Below are 13,349 nucleotides of genomic sequence, written 5' to 3' on the forward strand. Positions count from 1 at the left end.
TCTAACATAATTGGCCTGCTCTTTGATCACCTCCCCCTGAGGGGGGAGCAGCCTTACCAGGCCACAGAAGATGATAATGCAGCCACTCCTGATGTGATCTGATAAACTAAGATCAGAAGGAAGGAGAGGAGGACCTCCCTTATCAGTGGACTTGGGGAGGGGCATGCGTGAAGAAGAGGGAGGGAGGGTAGGACTGGGAGGGGAGGAGGAAGGGGCTTATGGGGGGATACAAAGTGAATAAAGTGTAATTAATAAAATTAAATTTAATTTAAAAAACGAAACTGAAACACATTCATAAATAAAAGCAGAAAATATGGCCAGCCAATCCTAAATAAAAATAAGGTCAAACAAAAAGTACCCAAGAAGTGCTACATATGCAAAGGGTATGCAAGTATGAGTGACATCACAAAACAATTGTACCCACAGAGTTAAAAATGTGTATAAAATTACAAAACAACTGCAAAAATGTCAGGAGACAGATAAAGAACAGAATTAAAGGGCTGCCATGTACTTGCTCCAAACAGTAGGGAGGTAAAAGTGTCACCAGACACATGCTGGAAATGCTACAGTAATTTCAGAGATAATAAAGATGAATATGTGATATTTGAAAAAATGAAAGAGAAAACTAATATAAAAAGAATCAAAGGAGGAGAGAGAACTAGAGCTATAAGGACCAGGATTGTGATTACCTAGCCCTAGATCACTTGGCACTCATGTGCCAAGAATGACCTTGACCATGAGAGTCCTCCTGACTCCACTTCCCAACTGAGGGATACCAGGCAGGAAGTACCTTTCTCAGTTATGTACTGCTAGTGATTGAACAGAGGGCTCCATGCATAATAATTAAACACTCTACCAAACAAGTTCCCAGTCCCTACTAATACAGATTTTAAAATTGAACTTGTGACTGAAGTTTCCCATAAAGAAAACTCTGTATCTAATTGGTTTCACTACTGAATTCTAGCATGCACCAAATAAATAAATAAATAAATAAATAAGATAAAACGAGGTGTAAAACTCTTATGGAGAATGTTTAAAAAGAACACACCTTAAGTAATTATATAAAACTCAAAATCTGTCAAAAATAGTAGGAGAAAAACTTGTAATTCATGGCAATCTTGCTCATGAACAAAGATCTAAAATTCCTAAGTAATGTAAAAAAATGTTTTGTTGACCCAGCTGGGTTATAAACTTGATTTTACCAACTTGTAATCAATAATTTTGATTTGAGGGTCAAAATGATACGGTTATTTTGTCAGGAAGAGCACCTGATGAGATCCCATCACTCATAATATAAACATTTACCAATCTAAGAATAAACCAAAGCTTCTTTATTCTTATAAAGGCTAGGAAAAAAAAATTAAACAGCTGTATCTTAGTTACTGAAGAAATTGGAAATGTTTTTTCTTTGAGAAACAGAATGAAACTGGTACTCACTAATAACACAAAAATCATATAAAGCAATTTGAAAGGAAGAGATAAAATTTTCTTTATTTGCAGATGATTAACTACCTAGTAAAAGATTCCAAAGATTAAGTACTAAAGGTAATAAAAGTTTAACACAATGATTATAGGTAAGCATAAAATGGTTATATGTAGGCATAAAAATATAAACAAAATAAAATCTACAAGCACTTATGCTAACATGAAAATATCAAATATCTAAAAACAAAAGTTTCTAGAAAATGTTATAAATATCATAAAGAAAAAATAGAATAATGTTCTATGTTCATAAAGTTGAAAACAAAGATGTTATTCCTTCACAAAATGTTCTTTAGGGTCCACATAATCATAATCAAAGCATTAACAGACTGCATGCAAATGCATGTCCATGAAACATGACACTAAAATTCATATGAATGTGCAAAGAGCTGAGAACAATCAAGATGTTCTGAGGACAAGGTGGAAAACTTGTTCTACTGACTACTGAGACATAGTATGATGTTAAAATAAACAAGACAGTGTAGTGTCAGAACAGAGAACACAGAAACAGAACCATAACATATGCATATTTATTTTTTCTCAATAGTATGGAAAACCATGTGCTGGGACATCTTGCTATCCATATGGAGAAAAGGACAGAAAACAATCAACTTCAGGTAATCACCGGATCTTTGTGTGAACATCAGAACCACAAAGCTTCCAGATGAGAAAAAATATCTTTATAATCATAGAATAAGAAAGACTGGCTTAAACGGAAATCTCTGTGTACTTTAAACATAAAAAAAAAATACTAACATTAAAAATGAGAACTTTTATTTCTGAAAAGATTCGTGAAAAAATGGCATGGCATATTACAGAGTGACACAATGTATTTGTAACCAGCAAGGGCTCATTTCCAGCACATAATTGTAGTTCTTCATTTGTATTTCTTCAAATGAGTATGTGACAAGAGACAAGGTGTATATGACAGTTTCTGAAGAAATACTACCTGAGAGTTATGAAAGCACAAACCTCCAACTAGAACAGTTAGCTAAAATATCAATACTCTCCCTGAAATTTGCATGATAAAAAGTTTTTAAAGATTTTTTAAGTGTATTAAGCTTGGCATTGTAGTGCCTACCTACAATCCCAACACTGGGAGACAGAGGAAAGTGGATCTCTGTAAGTTCCAGGACAGCCAGAGCTGCATACTAAGACCCTGTTTCAAAAGTAAGAAAATGATTAAATGTCAGTATTTCAAGAAAACTCTGGTTTTTCCTATAATCTCAGCACTAAGGGAACCTTGTTTAAGAAATCTGCCTACTCCAAGACAACCAAGACTCTCTCAAACACTTGTACTTCAACAATATCCATCAGCAATACATAGTGATATATTCACACAAGGAAGTATACAGCAAAAAGACTTGTCTACAGTTACGCACTGATTCCTTTTTCATTCACTATAATACTGCAAAGAAATCAGACAGCAAGACTACAACCTGATTCCATTCATATAAAATACAAAAGCTGGCAAAATTGGTCTGTGGTGGTCAAAGTCAAGAAAACAGCAGGTGGTATGGCATGGTAGGCAAGTCTTCACAATTGTTTATGATACTCAGTTTTATTGATCTGGGGCTGATGGACAAATGTGTGCTTGACTTATGGAAATTCACTGAGTTGTTCACTATTGATAAGGTGTACTTTCTATTAAAGCTGGGTAAAATGTCTTTTAGTTGAAAGAATAGCGTTTTCAAAATTGTTTAAAGATTATGACAACAAAAAACTCTTTTAGTCCAGTGTTTCAGATCAAAACACAAAATTCAAATAACTATCATTTCAAGAGTAATATGCTAATAACCAAAAATAGTAGCTGGAAACTAGTTGAATAGAATAAATTGACTTCTGTCTAACTACAGTGACACGTGCTGGTTCATAAATATCTAGAACTATCTTGTAGCTTTCTGCTAAGAGTATTTTTTAAATCTTGGAAGTTGAAAGATTGCCAAAGCTAGTCAAATCCCTTAATTTTACAAATAAAGATACCAAGGTCCATTAAAGTTAGATGATTTGTCCCAAGTTAGTAAAAGATCTGAGTAAGTATAAAACAACTGAAATTACTGAACCACAATTTCCCCTTCCCAATTTGCTAAGCTCTAAGGGATTTCCACATAGTAAGAGAATTACTGGGAATGTCTCTCCATAATACCACATTCATTTGCAACATTTTCATCCAACCAAGCCAAAATTATTTTCTTTGCCATCCATGGGTAATAGCCAAGTTATTTCTGTGGCAGAGTAGATAAGACTCTGTAAAGTCTGTGATGTGCAGCCTACTAGATAACTTTCTCTTTACACCATAATGACTTTAACATCAAAATTAAAGCATTTTGAAAATTCAGAATAATGGAATGTCCATATATGGCATTCCTGACTAAAATGTTTAATAAAAAAATTCAATCATGGTCACAAATTGAAACCATGGGTTTTCTAAAAGCTCCTATAAACACTCAAATGTGTTACCTTGCTGACATTAAGTGATTATATTAGTTTGTTATTAAATCATAACTCATAAAAAGTTAAATTCTCCAGTTCTTCCAAGTTTACATCTATGTCCACAAATGAGCTTGCTTATGATTTTAAAGGACTGCCTTCTCACTCTGAAGCTAAAATGATCAAACATCAACAATACAAATAGCCCATTTAATCTTATAGAAATACTTTTAAAAGCACTTAGTCTCAACTACAAATCCAACGAGGTTCATTTCACTATCACAGCACTCTCACCTTTTATTTCAAACTATAAAGTTCAGTGCCAGGATGAATCTCTGGCTTTGCTAGCCATAGAGTAAAAAACCTGGCCTCTCAGGACCTGTATGAAACAGAAGAATAAATCACAAAATGGTTTTATGGTAATAGACTGGGTTTTTTCGTTTTGTTTTGTTTTGTTTTACTAACAAAATGGAGACATCAATGATACAAATGCAGAAAGTTTAAAATGGGGCCAGTGAAATGATTCAATGAGTAAAAGCACTTCCATCACACCTCACAATCTGAATTCAAACCCAAGGAAGTCACATATGGAAGGAGAATATGGAGTCTCACATGTTGTTCTGGAGTCCTACATTATATCCTGTGATCTCCACACAAATATTGTGGTGTGCACACACACAAAAGAGATAGATACATGTAAAATAATACCTATGTAATGAGTAAACGCAACATGACATCTTGGGACAGAAAAAGGGTAGTAATTGTTCCAAAGCAAAAATAAATGGATAAATAATAAATGGTTTTGCAAAAGGTACTAAAATCTGAGAAATTTATACCTCAATTGGACATAAGCAAGTTTCCACATTCACCTCAGGCCTCAACAGACGGTGAGGTAAAGCTATAAAACAGACTTTTTAAAGATTTTTAAATCATTTATTTGTATGTTTGTTTAGTGTGTGTGTGTGTGTGTGTGTGTGTGTGTGTATCTGCCACAGCATGCTTATGAAGGTCTAAAAACCACTTTGTATAGTTAGTTCTCTCCTTCCACCTTTACATGGGTCCAGAGGATCTAACTTAGATGGTTGGGCATGCACGGCAAGAGCTTTTGCGCACTGAGCTACCTTGTTGGTCTGGCACCCAGCTTTATGTAGGTTTGAAATTTGGAGTCAGGTCCTCTTCACACTGGCACAGCAAAGACTTTCCCTACTGAGCCATCTCTCTTTTGTTGTTGTTTTTAAATAGAATCTCCCTCTAGTACAGGCTGGCCTGGGACTCAGAGTTTCCTTTATTGTGTGTGCAGTAAGGAAGGTCATCCCTTTACCTGTGTACACTAAAACATTTAAAGATTTCTGTGAGATTCCTTGCTATTAGATAAGGAATGTAAAGGACATACTAAGTGCTACTTTGCTATAGAAAGGTGCTAGGGTGCATTTGAGGTGATCAGGTCCTTTATAAAGCAAGTCTCTAAGCCTTGCATGGCACACGCCTGTAATTCAAGCATTCAGGTAGACAGAGGCAAGTGGATCTCTGTGAGTTCAAGACCAGCCTGGTCTACAAAGCAAGTCCAGGACAGCCAAGGCGACACATAAAAACCCTGTCTCAAAGAAAATAATAATAATAAAACCAGCCAATGGCATGGGGTAGGGTGGCAATAAGGTGGAGATATAACAGCAAGCCCCCAGGAAAGAATCTTTAAATGCTAGTTATTTTCCTAACTTTATACAATCAAACTCAAAAGGCCAAAAAACAAACAAACAAACAAACAAACAAAAACTCATCTCAATTTGAATTGAAATAAAAGTGAAAAATCTAAATTCATTCTTCTGTGGAAAAAAGAAAAGAATCTTACTTTTAGGTGGGAAAAAAATAATCCTATTTAAGGTACACCAGAGTAGACAACTAAGTAGAGCAGGGTGTTCTAGACATTCTAAAACAGTAAAGTTTAACAAAGATGAGTACATAACATTTCTTACAAACCCACCTTCAAGCAAGACACGGCTGTGTGCATTTCATCCATTACCAACACATTTAATATTTCCACAACCCTTGTAAAGAGAGTGCTACTTTACTTATACTATATAGATGAGACATTCTGTCAGAAGTAGAACAGATTTGAAGGCAGGCTCCCTGGATGCAGTCTATGGTCACAGCCACTTTACTAGGCACTACAGTCTTTTGAGAACATAAGCCAGAAAAAAATGGATCTTGCCACTTCTTACCCTATCCTCAACCTCTACCAGAAAAGGAAGCTCTTCCTCAAGGAATGCTGTGTCTTGGCTTCTCATGCAGCGGGAGGATCCCACTGTCTTTTCTACAAGGCTACATCCATACTCTTTTAGTACCTGGTATTCTGCATGCATGTTTTTGCTAATATATTGTGATAGACAAAGTTAGCTTTTACAGTACTATCAATATTCAAATTCAGATATGCTGAACTGGACTGAGAAACAAAACACCATATACATTATTTTTATCCCTGTGGGAAAGTGGTGTAGATTTCAATTTAAAAAAAAAATGGCTTTATAGAAATGGAGACTCGTTTTCTACAGATTCTAGCTTTAAAGGTACCAATATCATTAAGTTTTAATGAAGAAACTGTAGTTACTCAATCCTATTTTGCTCATACATCAAAAAGGCACAGTTCTTTATACTTACCATAATAGAAATAGGACTACAGAAAAAAAATTAATATTCTATAAGTTTCCTGAACTATGACCAATTGTAGGTAGATCTGGCAGTTATTATACAGCTAGCCCAGGCTCCTCCACAAGCTTTGGCTTTAAATGTTACTATCAAGAAGTAAAGACATCTTTTACAACCACTCCTACCAAAACAGAAAGGCTATTATCTCAGAGGGAAGCTAAAAGTATTAACAACAATAACAATGTTACTTACAAAAACAATTCTTTTGTACATGTACCATGGCTAGTCATACTTTAAACATAATATATCCTCTGGTCCATTTAATCCTCATGAGGTAAATACCACATTATCCTCATTTCAAAACTGAGGAAACAGGTCAGAGATTAAGCAATTTGCCCCAAAATACAGAACTAGTCTGTGTCAAAAGATCTAGTTGTTTGAGAGTTTTGCCTGCAGAGGTTTTTTTGTTTCGTTTTGTTTTGTTTTACCATAATACTCTGTAATTAGAGAATTTGGTAAACTTAAAATGAACAGAAAGTGCAAACTGAAATTCAGTTTTCAAACAAAAATGACCTGGAACAACCTTTAAAGCCTTATCTTGCCTTTTATTGGGACTATTTTCTTCAAGCAAACTAACATTAAATATATTTATGGAGAACAAGTACAAAATAAAATTGGTTTTGCTTTTTACACTTTGAACTCTCTCACAGAATTGTTTGAATACCACAAAGAGTTACACCATATATCACTACAGACTCATAAACCTTTAAAGGTTTTAAAACACACTGTCCCCATTGATTAGAGTAAATAACAGCAAAATGGCTGGTGCCTTTGGAAAGTTTCAAACCATCAAAAAGAAATAGTGCAAACAAGATATTCCTTTCATGATAATCTGGAGCTCTGTTGTTCTACCACCACCATAATATCTGCTTTAACGACAAACATTCAACTGAGATGAAACAAACGTATACTATTTATTTCAAAATGTGTACCCCAATTCAGAAAACTTTCATTGATACCCTAAAAGACCCTATCAGGGGGCTAGAAAGACGGCTCAGTGGTTAAGAGCATAAGCTGCTCTTCCAGGGAGCCCAAGTTCAATTCCCTGTGCTACATGGCATCTGATAACCTTCTGTAACTTCAATCACAGAGGATCTAATGGCCTCTTTTGGTCAACATCAGCAGGTGATGCACAGACATACACACTGGCAAAACACCCATACATACAAATAAATATTTTTAAAGACTACAGACTTAAAAAAAAAAAAAAAAACCTTTATCAGTTTATTTCCTAGAAGATCCATCTCATCAGCGTAACCACACTAAACTTGGATAATCAAAGCTGGGCTACCTACTAGTCTCACGAAAAGCAGGTAACCTCCAACGATTCTGAAACACAAGGCAATTTTAACATATTAGTTTTTGAGTTTTTTCAAACAACGATTTTAATCATACTCACTTTCCCTCTACCAGCTCTTCCCAGACTCTCCGCCCTTCCCAAATTCATGTCCTTGAAAAAAAAATCCTATCAAAACCAATTTGTGCTGCTCAAATATTACTGGAGTGTGATCAGTTTACCAGGGTCTACTGTTAGAGAAAACTAACTTTACCTCCCCAAACAGCTAAGAACTGCCCAATTTCCCCTCTCAAAGCTGGGATTTGGTCTGTCTTGGGTTTGTACAAGTCTTCTGCATGCTGTCACCACTGTGAATTCATATGTACAGCTGTCTTGCTGTGTTTTTAAAACCATCTATTTGAACCTCAGACAAGGGCTTCCCAGGAGACAATGATCAATGTGCTACATTTGTAAACCAAACCATGAAAGTCTAAACATCCATAAGGTATAACAGAGGTACACAAAAAAACCAAGCTCTGTGGGCAATGGTTCTATGAGAAAACTCATTTAAGCATTCCACCTCAGTACTAAATAAAAAAACACTGCCCTATTAAGTCCTGGAAGTAAAACAAAATCTTCCCTCAATAAGAAAAGAGTCTGAGTTTTCTTAATATCTGATCAAAGCAGAGCAGTAGAAAGGGCATGGAAAAAGGATAAAAGTCAGGGGAGAGAACAGAGGTGAGGAAGTCAAAACCTAATTAGGAAAAGGACAGAAGTTCAGGTGACAGCTTAAAGGAGGGAGTGTAATGCCTGAGAGTGCAGTGGTTAGTGAAGAGGTTGAGGGAACAGTGCCCACTTAGGCAGCACACTGGCTTGTTCTACAATCTTAGCTTCTTGACTGTTAAGGATAAGGGAGATGAGAAACCATAGCAAGAGTCATTGCCTCCCTCAATCTGTTATTCTCATTCTCCTTTTAAAGACACAATCTGGTGGACTACAGGGTCTTAATTATATTCCTCTTGACCTGCTGGTGCAAAAGAATTCAGACCAGGAGGATGGTTAGCTTAAAAGCTTTGCAGCCCTCTTCACTTTTCATGCACCTTGCAAAAGATTGCAGAGTCAACTAAGAATTAAAGAAAAGATCCAGGGAAGGGAAGGGCAGGAACAGCATCATTAAAGGAAGGAAGCTGATAGACTTAAAGCAAGAGAAAAAGTGGGATTCTGGAGAGTTGGAGAATAAGCAAATACAATTCTCAATTAATTAAAATATAAAAATGCTCTTAAATATTTAGGATTCAGTTTGAAAGTTCCAAGTATTTCATTATATCTATTTCACTTTTAGACAAGCAAGTATTTATAGTTATGATATTAATATGTGGTTATTCCAAAGGTATGAAAATAAACATCTAGATACATACAGTTTCCTGGTGTACTTTTTAAATATAGTGATAATATAAATCATGTCAGAAAGGCTTTCTGTTTACTTGTAGGTAGGTTTTGTTATTTGTCAGTATTTTCCACTCTAATAGTCCAACTACCAGGAGTAATTACCTTCCCAAGTAAAGTATATTTAACTCTTTCTTGAGAGTACAACTATAATTAAAAACTTGCTCCTTCAGCCCAAAGATTGTCCATCGAGATAACAAGTTGTTATTTAAACCAGCCCCACACTCCACAGAACACATACCCAGTACATACACATACACTTAGTAACACAGAAATCCTTTTTCCATGTCTGTGACAGTGCTGTTCCACAAAGACTCCTAAAACAATTTACATCTTTAAAAATCCCAAACTGCATTAACATTTCCAGAATTTACAGCCAAAAATAATTAACTACATGGTTAGCTCTGACCAAATAACCTGCTGTAAGATACTTATAGGTGTCATTTTCCTCCTCACCCCACCCCCAACTTGTCTGGCTGTTCTTACAGTTTGAACTCTACCCAGATGTGGGGCCTCTCTTGAACAGAGATAAGAGCTAGGACAAGATGCACAACAGCACACCAGAGACTAACTGGAGAGACCAGTGGGAGCCAAGAGTGATGCCTTCACAGACCTAACAACTCTGCAAAATGTCCCCATGATTTCACCACAGCTCAGCCACTCACTGCTCTGGAATATCTAAAATCTGTCCACCCCTAAGCTCTTAAGAGATGATGTTACTTGTCTTAATATTGGCCTTACTTTTTTGCAAAACACAATTTAACTCTAAAACTATGGGACTAAATGAAAAGAAAAGCAAAATTGCACAGCAAGGACTGAACCAAGGTATAAGAAGGTAACTGTGTGTATGTTACCGCAAAACTCCTGTAAAGCAAACTGAGGTCCCTGTAAATAGTTGCCAGTTTCTTTTAGTAGTGCAATTTCAAATATAATCCATGATCAGAATAAATAACATTTACTCTTAAAGTATCTTGGCTTTGTTAAAACAGAAGGTGAAGTTATCCAAACCATGAATTTCAGGCATAGGTCACCACTAGCTATTTAGAATCTTCCCACATCAGCTCAAACTGCACCTGTCTAGAAAATGGACATATCTGAAAAGGAAAAAAAAAAAAAAAACAACTGAGATTATCTTTTGTTAAAGATACATGAAAACCTTCAACAGAATTGAATGGTTTCTTTACAATAAAAAATCCATTTTCAAAAAATCTTTATCAGTACATAAACACAGGCAGAATATGTAGAAATAACACATGCTCTAAATTCAGACACATATTAATGAATTCTAGCTCTGTAGTTTACCTACCACAGAACTTCAGCTATGAAAGCTGCGGAATAATACTTGAGGTGTATGCTATTATCTATGTACTAGGAATATTATCTTTAGCATAGAGAAACTATAAAGATTAAATTAAACTGCACACTACCCTCCAAACTCAGTGACTATATATACTCAATGTTAGTTCAGTTTGCACCAACACAAACTGTACAAGGTCGTCTACAATTAAAGAAAAGAATGTGTCAAATAACAGAAGAAAATTCAGGGTGATTGAACATTCAGTATGTCCTGTCCAATATAACCATAGTAATCATCTATTTAATATCTATCTTCACTAAACTTTCCTGTCATTAAACCAGTTCTAGGCCAAAGAAGAGGGGGACTTCTAAACTTATAAAACTTCATATAACACACTGATTTAAAATTATGTATGTGTAGAATTTAAGAAGTACTTGTATTCTTCCAGTGTTGAGGGGAAAAAAAAAGGTTACCATAGGAGAGGATGTACTTTGTAATTGAACATTATACAGATTAAGTTCCATTAAAAACAAAACAAAACAAAACAAAAAAAAACTTCTTGATCATGTTTTCTTTTGAAGCATATTCTTTTATAGTCCTACAAATCATTCATAAAGCAAAAAGGAAACTCTCCCCACTGCCCTCCTCCGCCCCATGAAAGAGTACTAAGCAAGCTCAGTTCATCAAGTTATTCTTTTATACTACTCATTCCTTTCCTTTTACAGATTCATAAGTAAATATGGTAAAAATTGAGAAATGTCACTGAAGAACACAACTGAGGATCCCTGCCTTGCACCACAGACTGGAAATTTTCTCAAAAAAAAAAAAAATCTAAATGTTATAGTTCAGTACAGACAATGCTTTCTATTTCAACGCCTCTCTAGTAGAAACTTGGGTCTTTACTGTGCAGTCTACCTTCTACTTCACCTTCTCTACATCTTACCACCGACCCATCCTACTTAATGCACTTTATAAACAGAAACAGGGTCCTAAACTAGAAAACTCCAACTAGGAACAACTCTAATCTGTTGTTGGTCCTCAGAGGGCTGTTTAATGTTATCTTTAAAAGCAAGCAATGTTTTAGCTTGACTCAACACATGCCAACAATTATTTGCAAACCTCTTCCACAACAACCATTACTATCACTACTAACCTTGTGCACATGTCCCGACACCATCAGAAGAACCAACCTTAGTTCTGTGAGCCCTAAATCCCAAATGCATTACAAGGACTTGAGACCTGTCCACAGAGGTGCACTCCGCATGATGTCCAGGAACCCAAGAGGAAGGGCATCAACCCCTTCACCCGAGCGCTGATAGAAATCAACTCCCGCCCCCGCAGCCACTCCCTCTCCCCTCGGCCTCGGGTGTTCGGGGCGTCCGGGCGGGCTCTGCCGCCACGACAGGCCCTGCGCTGAACTCCCGCAGCCCGGTCCTTAACCCTAGGCAGAGCCTAGTCCGGTAAACACCCGCAGTATCACACACGCCCAACGTCGTGGGCGCGGGGTCACCAGAACGACCCCAGGGCACCTCCAAAGTCCTGGCCCCCAGCAGGTGCTGGGCCTCCTCGCCTCCACTCACCAAGCCCTCGCAGCCGCTCCAAGCTCCGCCACTTGGCCCTCACTCCCTTGGCTGGCTGCCACGGGGGGTGGGGGGGTCCGAGCGGACACTGATTCCCCGACACCCCTCCGTTGCGCGGCGCGCCGAGGGCAGATCCGGTGTGAGCCACCGCTGCCGCCGCCCCCTTGCTCCCTCCTCCTTCGCTCCGTCCCTCCCACTGAGGCCCGCCTCGTATTTCCTGGATCCGGTCTCGGGGAGGAGGCTGGCCTAAGGGCCTTCGGGGCTTCCGTCGGGTGCCGTCGCTCGCCAGACACAAAGATGGCACCACTGGAGCCTGCCGTAGGCAATCTCGCGAGGCTTTCCCCACAGGAACCAGAGGGCGGGGTTCCCATAGGAAAGGTAATAGATGAGCCACAACAAACGCTCTCCTAGATCGGAAATAGGCCCTACGTGTGAAATTCACTGCATCTGCGCATGACCGTGGGTCTGATCCTTCTCAGAACTGCCCCTAAAGTGAGATTCCCTCCTCAGAGTTTTTACCTGTTTCCTCCTGAGGTGTGGGGCGGAGTAACTTGGAGTGAAACCGGTAAAGGGCTTGGCAGCATTAGGTGGCAAAAATAAGATGCGTCTTTTCTGGCTTGGCATCCCACATAAGCTCTCAAGGTGGAAAACACGCTTAGATGCTCCCAGAAGTCCTCCAGCCCTTTGCTCCTCCCTATCTCTGCTGTGCTTTCATTCTGTTGGTTCACATTACTTTATGCCTCACAGAAAACAACTGTTACCATGTTTTTCACACAAGTAACTCCTTTTTCTAGTTCCATTTTTTTTCTTGTCATTCATTTAGTCAAATTTTTTTCAGTTCCTGCACACCTAATTTGAGGAAACAGTGCTCTGACCACACACGTACACAAACACACAAATGGGTCTGAGATGGAGAACAGGAAAATTTTTGTGGTATAAATAAGCAGAGATAAGATTCAGTGAGAAATGTCATATCTCAAAGAAGAAAAAGAACTAGAAATAGAATGTCCATATGACCTAGATATATCATTCTTGAGTATATACCCAAGGACTCTAAGCAAACCCCAGACATACTTGCACATTCACATTTACTATAGCACTACTCGCAACAACCACGATACGGGAACCAGCCAAG

The 13,349-nt window shown here is 37.7% G+C and overlaps 1 protein-coding gene across 6 annotated transcripts in view; it reads right to left on the minus strand.

Annotated features, from left to right (window-relative positions):
* The window catches only part of Tab3 (TGF-beta activated kinase 1 (MAP3K7) binding protein 3), an 80,008-nt gene extending 67,560 nt beyond the window's left edge, over positions 1-12,448 (minus strand). For 4 of the 6 annotated variants that reach the window (XM_060376758.1, XM_021627813.2, XM_021627812.2 and 1 more), the window contains exon 1: positions 12,215-12,448. The gene's annotated coding sequence lies outside the window, so the exon portion shown is untranslated. The remainder of the gene's footprint in view (positions 1-12,214) is intronic. The other 2 variants (XM_060376760.1, XM_060376759.1) reach the window with 1 other exon arrangement.
* Positions 12,449-13,349: the final 901 nt, after the last annotated feature.

The sequence above is a fragment of the Meriones unguiculatus genome, assembly GCF_030254825.1.
Source record: "Meriones unguiculatus strain TT.TT164.6M chromosome X unlocalized genomic scaffold, Bangor_MerUng_6.1 ChrX_unordered_Scaffold_30, whole genome shotgun sequence".
Lineage (NCBI taxonomy): Eukaryota > Metazoa > Chordata > Mammalia > Rodentia > Muridae > Meriones > Meriones unguiculatus.